The following is a 9,920-nucleotide window of genomic DNA, read 5'->3' as shown; positions in this document are numbered from 1 at the left end:
GGATCACCTGAGGTCAGGAGTTTGAGACCAGCCTGACCAACATAGCGAACCCCTTCTCTACTGAAAATACAGCTACTCGGGAGGCTGAGACAGGAGAATTGCTTGAACCCAGGAAGTGGAGGTTGCAGTGAGCCGAGATGCACCATTGCACTCCAGCCTGGGCAACAGAGCAAGACTCTGTCAAAAAAAAAAAAAAAGCCTATAGACTTAAAATTATAAGCATATTTTTGATGAATATCTAAATATTGGTCTGAATTTTGGGTGACCATGTTTCACTAGGAGAGGGTAAAGACATATCTGGGTGGTAACCAATAAGGCTTCTAAAATGCCAACCCTGAGCCTCCTCCCTGAGTGCCGTATAGTTGGAAGACAGAGGCATGACCGTCCCAGCTTTGTTTCTGTCCTGTGGCACACAGCTGAGAGCAAGTGTCCCCTACTTAGAAAAGGGAGACTTGGCTGGGCACGGTGGCTCAAGCCTGTAATCCCAGCACTTTGGGAGGCCGAGATGGGCGGATCACGAGGTCAGGAGATCGAGACCATCCTGGCTAACACGGTGAAACCCCGTCTCTACTAAAAAATACAAAAAACTAGCCGGGCGAGGTGGCGGGCGCCTGTAGTCCCAGCTACTCCGGAGGCTGAGGCAGGAGAATGGCGAAAATCCGGGAGGCGGAGCTTGCAGTGAGCTGAGATCTGGCCACTGCACTCCAGCCCGGGCGACAGAGCAAGACTCCGTCTCAAAAAAAAAAAAAAAAAAGAAAGAAAAGGGAGACTTGAGAACCTCAGGGATTTGTAGGCCTTCAAGAATTGTTCTCCTGCCTTTCTTTCCACTAGCATTTGCCAAGTCCCACCTGGTAGAGGACTGCAGAGTGTGTCCTTTACCTTCAGGGCCTTCTTCTGCCCCTTGTTTGCCCTGTTTTGTTCATGCTAAGCATATCTTTAATCAGCTGAGCACATCTGTAATCAGGTTGTGACTTGAGTGGCTGACTTTGGCCATTTCTAAGAATAATAAGCTCCTACTTTCTGTGATTATTGAGAGGTTTACATTACATAATATATGAAAGATGCCATGCACAGTGCCAGGTAACTGACAGGCAGCTGCTCTTATTATTGACCTTTAGAATAATAATTCTAAAATGCCAAAAATAAAAACCCAAGAGAAAAATCCATCTTGATTCATGTAAAACTAAGCTTGCTCTTTTGCAGATCCTGTTCAGCCGGAGGACTGGCACTAGCAAACTTGCCTGGCATAGTTCCTGACCTAATCCTCATGAAGAATGAAATGCAGTTAAAGGCTCACAGGGTCATACATGCTGACTTGTGCCATCTGGTATTAGACTTGCTGCTGCAGTTCCCAGCATCCATTGTGCCTGAATGAGTTCTGGTGACATGGAGAGCATATTTTATAAATTGAAAAAGCTCTAATATGGCCTTCTTTGGCAAACACTCCTTTAGCCTCAGATAGGCTGTCTTAGAGTAGGAAATCCACAGGTGACAGCTAGACTCATTTGCGGTATACCCTATAGAGTTGAGATCACCCAAATCAAACCAAGAAAAAATCAGTTCACTCAGTCATTGAACAGATATTTACAGACATCACAAAGAATTATCATGGAAGAGGTACTAGATTGCATGGCTGTGCTAAAGCCTTCAAGGGCTGAAAACTTCAATGGAGAGACAATGACAAAAACAAAAGAGAAAAGTATTTGGTGGTAGAGTCAATAACATGTGAGAATGAAAGTGGGGGCTTTTAAGGAAGACAGAGCAAGAATAATCTGGAAACAGCAAAGAGAAACAAGAGGAACACCTCAAGGAGCAGTGGAACAAAGGTGGTAAAAGAGGAAACAATCTCCACTTGAGAGTGTTGGCAGAAGCATGATGTCTTCAAAGGAGAGCCAGGCTCAGGTGCGATGAAAGTGAAGAGAAGCCACTGATACAGGTATGTTCTTGCTGATAATGGACTTCTTTCATCATGAGGACAATGGTTTTCCAACTGCACGTTGCCACATATTAGCATTTTGTGGAATCAACTTAGCACATTGTGATTAGTAGTTTTAAAAAATAAAACAGGATTACATGAACAATATGAGCGGATTATAGATAATAGAATTAAGTCCAGTTTTATGAATCTTTTGCTTCAAGTATATGTGTGCATGTGGTATGTACTTGTAGACATGTTATGTGTGATGCGTATATGGTATATAGGATGTGTTTGGGTGTTGTCATATGTGAATGGTGTGGTGTGTGTGGTTTTGGGTATGTGTGGTGCACCTATGTGTGCATAGTGTATGTGTGTATGTGTACATGATACATTTGTGTGTGCTATGGTCTGAATGTTCATGTTCTACTGAGATTCATATGTTGAAATCTTTATCCTCAAGGTAATAGTATTAGGAGGTGGAACCTTTGGGAAATAATTAGGTCATGGAGACAGAGACTTCATGAATGGCATTAGTGGTCTTATAAAAGAGGCCAGAGAAAGACCCCTTGCCCTTCCACTATGTGAGATTAGAGCAAGAAAATGGTCATCCACGATAAAACATTCCCCCTCACCCAGACACCAAATCTGCTGGTGTCTTAATCTTGAACTTCCCAGCCTCTGTAACTGTGAGAAATAGATTTCTGTTGTTTATAAGCCATCCAGACTGTCGTATTTTGTTATAGCAGCCAGAACAGACTAAGACAGTGAGAGTAAGTATGTCTATATAGGATGTCCTGGTCGGCATATGATTCATATCCTTTGTGTGGGTCACAGTTTGGTTAAGGGGATGTATAGACTCATGTGGTGATGCATGGTGACCTAGTAGTAGTCTTGGGCTTCTCGTGAACTTACAAAAACAGGAATAATGGACAAAGGCAAGATGAGGGCCATCGTTTTTTTTTATCTTCAAGACAGCCTGTAGCAAGAATGAGGCAAGCCTAATCTCCAATCCTGACAATTATACAACCAAGAGAGGTAGGGCCAGAGGGGATTTTACTGGGTGTGCCAAGGCCAGTGGAAAGAAGACCAAAAGATATGGTTTGGCTGTGTCCCCACCCAAATCTCATCTTGAATTGTAGTTCCCATACTCCTCATGTACCATGGGAGGGACCTGTTGGGAGGTAATTGAATCATGGGAGCAGTTACCTCCATGCTGTTCTCGTGATAGTGAGTGAGTTCTCACGAGATCTATGGTTTTATAAGGGGCTTTTGCCTCACCTTCGTTCTACACTTTCTCTCCTGCTGCTGTGTGAAGAAGAATGTGTTTTCTTCCCCTTTTGCCATGATCATAAGTTTTCTAAAGCCTCCCCAGCCCTGCATAACTGTGAGTCAATTTAAACCTCTTTCCTTTATAAATTACCCAGTCTCGGGTATGTCCTTATAGTAGCAAGAGAATGGACTAATAAAAATAACAAGGCTCAGGCTGGAATTTAGGACAAAAGATTGTCAGTTACAAAGAGTTCTTACTTCAGCAAACATTGTTTGACGTCTTGGACCTGGCCTGTGTGAGCTCAGTGCAGTTGCATACTGAATTTCCGGGAAGTTACTGCCAGGCCTAGAACCATCTTAACTATAGTCTTAGACTCATACATGTCCAGGGAACTTGGTAGAGTCAGGGACCAATTGGTTTCTGGCAATTTAGGAGATTTTATTCACTCATAGTTGGAAGACCTTGAAGTCCAGAGAGAGAAAGGTATTCAGGTCTAAGTTCCCTCCAAATCCTCTAACTCCTTTTCTCTTGATGTGAACCAGAAAGATCTAAAGGGAAAAGTCCAGGGATCCATCTAGCCTTCTCCCCCCTGGGTTGTGGTTCTCCCGTGCTCCACAGGCCAGGCCAGGCTTCCTTTTTTACACTGTGCCTTTAAGGATCCCATTGTCCATATCAAAGGACTGGGCTCTATCAAGATGACAAAGGGCAGAATAAAAGAGGTATTCGAAAGCAATTAGTTGAGAACAAACAAAAGAACAAAAAGCAAGTCATTATGCAAATATATGGCCATCCAAGGGACTTAGCCTTTAAGGAGTGTTGTCATTTCAAGGAGATTCAGGGTTTTTAGTTTAGTTTTGTTTTCCTTTCTGGTTTAGTTCAAACAATTTCGTATGAAAATGTGACCTCCTTGTGATTGGTCTTAGTAAACCTTTATAGCATAAGACTTTATACCTATATATTTTGCCTAACTAAAAATTAATTAAGTTTCTTTTTTTGGTCTAGGAAGGCCCAGCAAGCCCTTCACTGGCTTCTAGTAGCAGCTGCAAGGTGGACGGTGCATGTCCTGTTCTCCAGGCTGCCTACGGAGAGTGAATAAGCCACAGGGCCCTCCCTTTTATGAGATTACCTAGGTGCCTAATTATTCTCACTGAGAGCAGCCCCACACCGGAAACTGTGCTATATTCAAGTAACTGGTAAACCAATAATCCTCTAAAAAAAGTTTTGCTAGGCCAGGCACTCATGCGTGTAATCCCTGCACTTTGCGAGGCTGAGGCGGGCGGATCACTTGAGGCCAGGAGTTCAAAACCAACCTGGCCAACATGGTGAAACCCCATGTCTACTAAAAATACAAAAATTAGCCAGGCATGGTGGCACACGCCTCTAATCCCAGCTAGTCGGGTGGCAGAGGAAGGAGAATTGCTTAAACTCGGGAGGCGGTGGCTGAAGTGAACTGAGATCACACCACTGCATTTCAGCCTGGGTGACAGAGCGAGACTTAGTCTCAAAAAAAAAAAAAATGTTTTGCTAAATGCCAACCCATGCTTACATTTCAAATGTAATGAGGTGGGTTGGTCAATTCTACAAGGCAATTTTTCTGAGGGTCCATGCACCCTTTGTTGGTTGTGCTGTCTCATTGGTGAGTGATTTTGGCATTAGAATTGTGAGGAAGGGTTTACATTTAATATAGGGCAATGATTTTTAAGATTTTTAAGTAAGGAAGTCTCAATGAATAGGGTCAACTTGACTGAGAAAGATGTTAAATTTGGTTTCCCCAAAAGATGTGTCACTGGGATGGCTCTGCATACAAGGTGACACTACTATGTTTCCATCAACAAAGAGTCCCCAAGTTTACACTGCTGAAATGGTTGACACAGGTTTGAAGATGAAAGCAGAAATGCTCTTGCTATATCTTACCATTTGTGAGACTCTAATTTGATCATGATGAGTGGCAGTATTTTTGTGAAATAATTTCATTGTGTGCTTTAGTACAGATGAGAACATGTACTGTGACATGTGGCCATCAGAATCATAGCACAAATCCATTTAGGTTCTCGTGTTCTGTTTTTTGTTTTAATATAGAAGGAAAGACTCTCAGTTCATAGATGCAAAGGAAGGAGATGATGACATCAACTTTCAATGTGCCCATAGCTCGCAGCTTTAGGCTGCAGTTTGGAGTTGATTACTCTTTCAGAATAAATTTAAGTGGCTCTTTAGTGCCTGCTGCTGACCTGCTTTCCATTCTTTTCAGCAACATGCAGTCATTTCCAGATGTTGTATCTGAGTGGCCTGGACAAAGGGAGAGGCCGAGTCTACTCTAGCATGGTAGTTTGTTTTAGCTCAAACACAGAATTAGCCAGGCCTAGCTTCTGATACTATTCAAATACAGATGCCTGACAGGCATACTAAATAAGAAACCAAAAAGAGTAAGAAGTACCTGGGGTCGGGCGCAGTGGCTCACGCCTGTAATTCCAGCACTTTGGGAGGCCGAGGTGGGCACATCACCTGAGGTAGAGAGTTCCAGACCAGCCTGGCCAACATGGAGAAACCCCGTTTCTACTAAAAATAAAAAAATTAGCTAGGCGTGGTGACGGACACCTGTAATCCCAGCTACTTGGGAGGCTGAGGCAGGAGAATCACTTGAAACCGGGAGGCGGAGGTTGTAGTCTCTACTAAAAATACAAAAATTAGCTGGGTATTGTGGCAGGCGCCTGTAATCCCAGCTACTTGGGAGGCTGAGGCAGGAGAATTGCTTGAAACCAGGAGGCGGAGGTTGCAGTGAGCCAAGATTGCACCACTGCACTCCAACCTGGGCAACAAGAGTGAAACTCCATCTCAGAAAAAAAAAAAAAAAAGAATAAGAAGTACCCACTTTCCAGACTAAACAACTGCTCCCCTAAAAACATCCAAGCAACTTGGTAACCTCCATTCCTCCGAGAAGTTGTCGGTAACTTTAAGCTATTTATTTATTGAGATACAGGGTTTCACTCCTATCGCCTGGGCTGGAGTGCAGTGGCGTGCGCTTGGCTTACTACAACCTCCATCTCCCTGACTCAAGCAATCCTCCTGCCTCAGCCTCCCAAGTAACTGGGACTACAGGTGTGCACAACCACACCTGGCTAATTTTTGTAGTTTTAGCAGAGTCGAGGTTTCACCATGTTGGTCAGGCTGGTCTTGAACTCCTGACCTCAAATGATCCACCCACCTCAGCCTCCCAAAGTGCTGGGATTACAGGTGTGAGCCACTGCGCTTGGCCACTTTAAGCTATTTAAATCAGCTTAAGGATATTGCTTGACATGATCTCTTATTGTTTTTAATCTATTTTATCCTTTTTCTCTTTCACTATATTTGCTTTATTTTAGTATTTCATTTTAGCATTTTAGCTCATTTTTAAATCTTTTATTTTAATGGAAAGTTGGTGTAAAGAAAACAATCTCCAAATAAAGTCCATATGTCCTTCTTCCCAGTCCTCCACAGTCCTCCACAGTTAGCTCCACCAAGACCTTGTCCCAGTCTCAAAATAAATCTTCCAGTTTCATCCTGAATTATTCTGTTGACATTAAAGAATCCCATGGGAAAGATTCCCAGTCTCAAACACAACTAATTCCTGGAAAAACCCAATATAGCAGCAAACGCAGCCCCTGCAACCCAAAAGCTGTTAGAAATGAGTGGCTAAATCAGTCTCACGGAGGACTAGAAAGGATGAATGTGCTTAGTATCTTTCATATTGCTATGACAGAATACCAGAGACTGGGAACTTTATAACAGACAGAAATGCCTTGGCTTATGGTTCTGGAGGCTGAGAATTCCAAGATCAAGGTGGAAGCATCTGTCTCAGGCATTGCTGCATCATCACATGGTAGAGGACATCACACGGCAGAAGGACAAAGAGAAGGGGAGAGAGCATGAGCAAGAGAGGGTGAACCCAACTCCCTCAGTAAGGAACCTAATCCTGCTTTAATGACACTATCTCATTCATAAAGGAGGAACCCTCATGACCTAAATAATTCTTAAAGCTCTCAACTCCCAACCCTGTCACTATGGCAATTAATTTCAAAATGAGTTTTGGAGGGGACAATCATCCAAACCATAGTGTGAGAATGAGCACAAGCCCACGAACAGCTTGGAGACTGTGCTCTATTCTGTTGACCACAGAGCCACCATTGTTAGCAGTAATGGTTTTCCTTAGATGTGTTTCTTCATGATTTTCGTTAGATATGTTGGAACATAAAACATGTTAAAAGTCTTTGTCATGGAGGTTGGGGAGTTTGTGAGAAGATTTTAAGGAAAGATTAGCCCAGTCAGATGTGTATAGAAGAGACTAGATTACTTTGGCTATAGCATACAGGATGGCCTGGAAAGAAAAGTGAGAATTTAGAAGGCTGTTGTAAATAGCCAGGTGGGGTGTCTCTAGCAAAGCAGAAGCTTTGGGAAAGGAGGCGAGGAGGCAAATGTTAGAGATATTTGGGAAGTAAAGTATAAGATAGAAATTAGGGAACTCAACACTACAATTAAGAGTCCTATGACTCTAAGAAAATGTTTTGCTCCTAAGCCAAGACATAGATTATAGTCCCAGTCTGAACTGACTTGAGTTATTAGAGGAACACAGATTTCAAAATAAACTTTGATTTGGGAAGGGGGATTTCAAGGACTGGGCAACTTGACCCAGGAAAATTTGCCAATTACAAATATTCTTTAGAACTCATGATTCTATTGCGTTAGAAGAGATTAAAATCGTGGTGCCCTTTAAGCCACTAGCTCAAAGTATTATTTTGAGGAGGAAGAAAAAAAGAGTATACAAAAGGGCAGACGGAGGGTGGGAGTGGGCACAGCTGGAAAAACATTTTTAAAATACATCCTTTTGGGGAAGTCTGCTTTCATCAGTAATTTTTATTTTTTTCTAGCAGAAACTTATCTAAGAAGTGGTGAATTTGCTGAGAAATATCATTAAAACCTGGTACACAAAGGCACACATCCACGTCTGAGATCTTTTTCTTTTAAGAGAGTCTTCTTTTGGGGGGTGTAATAAGTTAGTGAAATTGCACTGCATCCAAAACTTTTGAGGTCTTGAAATATACAACAGAAAGCTATACAATAGAAAACACTGACTCTGCCTTCCTCATTTTATAGTTTTGTTTTAAACAAAGCGTACTCATGAACTGGTTTAAGTCAAACCCTCATGTCTGGTTCCACGAGAATGTGCATGAGCAGCTGACAGCCTAGATCTTGCTGTGAACTGCAAGGGCTCAAAACTTGGCACGTCTGTGATGATTCAAACATGGTCATCTTTCAGTAGTTACTGACAAATTAGGCAGGAGAACGAAAGTTTGAACTAATGTCTTTTAAAGATGGATGGTCGGTCTCCATTGTAGAAGCAGTTTTCAAGCCTGTTCTGCAATTCCAAGCTTCCTCAAACCTGGTTATGCATCAGGAGACCTACTTAAAAATCAAATGCAGCAGGTTTGGTTGGGATTCAGATATCTGCAATTTTGGGGGAAGCTACTGCTCTAATAAATGAATGTGCTAATTATTTTATCCTGCTAAGAAGATAAGCCCATGTTTAGTTTTCAGCATCTAGCATAGATCACACATGACATTTATCATAAATCCTACATGACTTGACAAGTATGTCACGGACCAGAGAAAGAGCTTAAATAATTTCCCTGGGGTTATAAATATGCGAATGTCAAAGCCACAACCAGAATTCACAGTCCCTGAATTTCTAGCCTGTGTTATGAAATCTGCTGTCATCCTTCAGCCCATCCTGATATAGTCCAGTGGAATGAGGGTAAAAGAAAAAGAAAGCGCTTCTGAGGTGTTTGTATTTTTAAGTTTCCTTTGGTAAGTTTTAGGATGCAGGGTCAGAGTCCTGAGTATGATGAGAGGGATTTTTAATATGGAGTCATATTTCAAGTAACAAAATTGTGAATTTAAAATAATTGCACTGGAGGCTGAGGTGAGAGGATCACTTGGGCCCAGCAGCCAGAATTTGCTGTGAGCCAAGGTCACGTCACTGCACTCCAGCCTGTGTGACAGAATGATACTTCGTCTCAAATAAAAGTAATAATAACAATTGCAGAACAAATAGAGACCTAAAACCTGAAGAGACTTCAAAGCTTGTTGATAGAGGAGGAAAGACCCAGAAAAGTACACAGCATAAGTCTAAGGAGTGGACACAGTTACTAGCCCAGGAACAACAGGGCAACAGTTGTGTCAAGAATGATGTAAAGGAAGAGAGTTCTCAAGTTATGCAAACCCAATTCAATTTAAAAGAAAGACCATATTCTATCTAGTGCTGATATGAATAACCCAAACACTAAACTCTTGGCTGTTGGACGTGCATTGACATAGCCATACACATGTATGTTTATATAAGCAGAAAGAATATGGATTGAGCTGTCTTGGTAAGATGCATGCAAAACCAATTTTAAATGTCTTTAATTATGAAACTAAATTGAAGTCAGTGGTGAGGGGCACAGGGACGACCTTCGGTTTGGGGATTTGGAGGTTTGGGTTCCTGATCAATGAAGTCTCAGTCATGGGACCTGAGAAGGGTCTGAAAGGCAGTGGAGAGCAAAACATCTGATCCAGAATGAAGGCTCTGCCTCTAGGGGCTGCAACTGGCAAAGGGAGCCCAAGAGTTCTCTTGAGGCAATGGCCTCAAGTAGGAGAGTGGAGATTCTCCCTGACTTGGGACAATCCCCTGCCTGCACCCTCAAGTCTCTGAGCTATAGG

This window comes from Piliocolobus tephrosceles, chromosome 5 (genome assembly GCF_002776525.5).
Source record: "Piliocolobus tephrosceles isolate RC106 chromosome 5, ASM277652v3, whole genome shotgun sequence".
Taxonomy (NCBI): Eukaryota; Metazoa; Chordata; class Mammalia; order Primates; family Cercopithecidae; genus Piliocolobus; species Piliocolobus tephrosceles.
The sequence above is the reverse complement of the archived record's forward strand: the minus strand, read 5'-3'. Positions refer to the sequence as shown.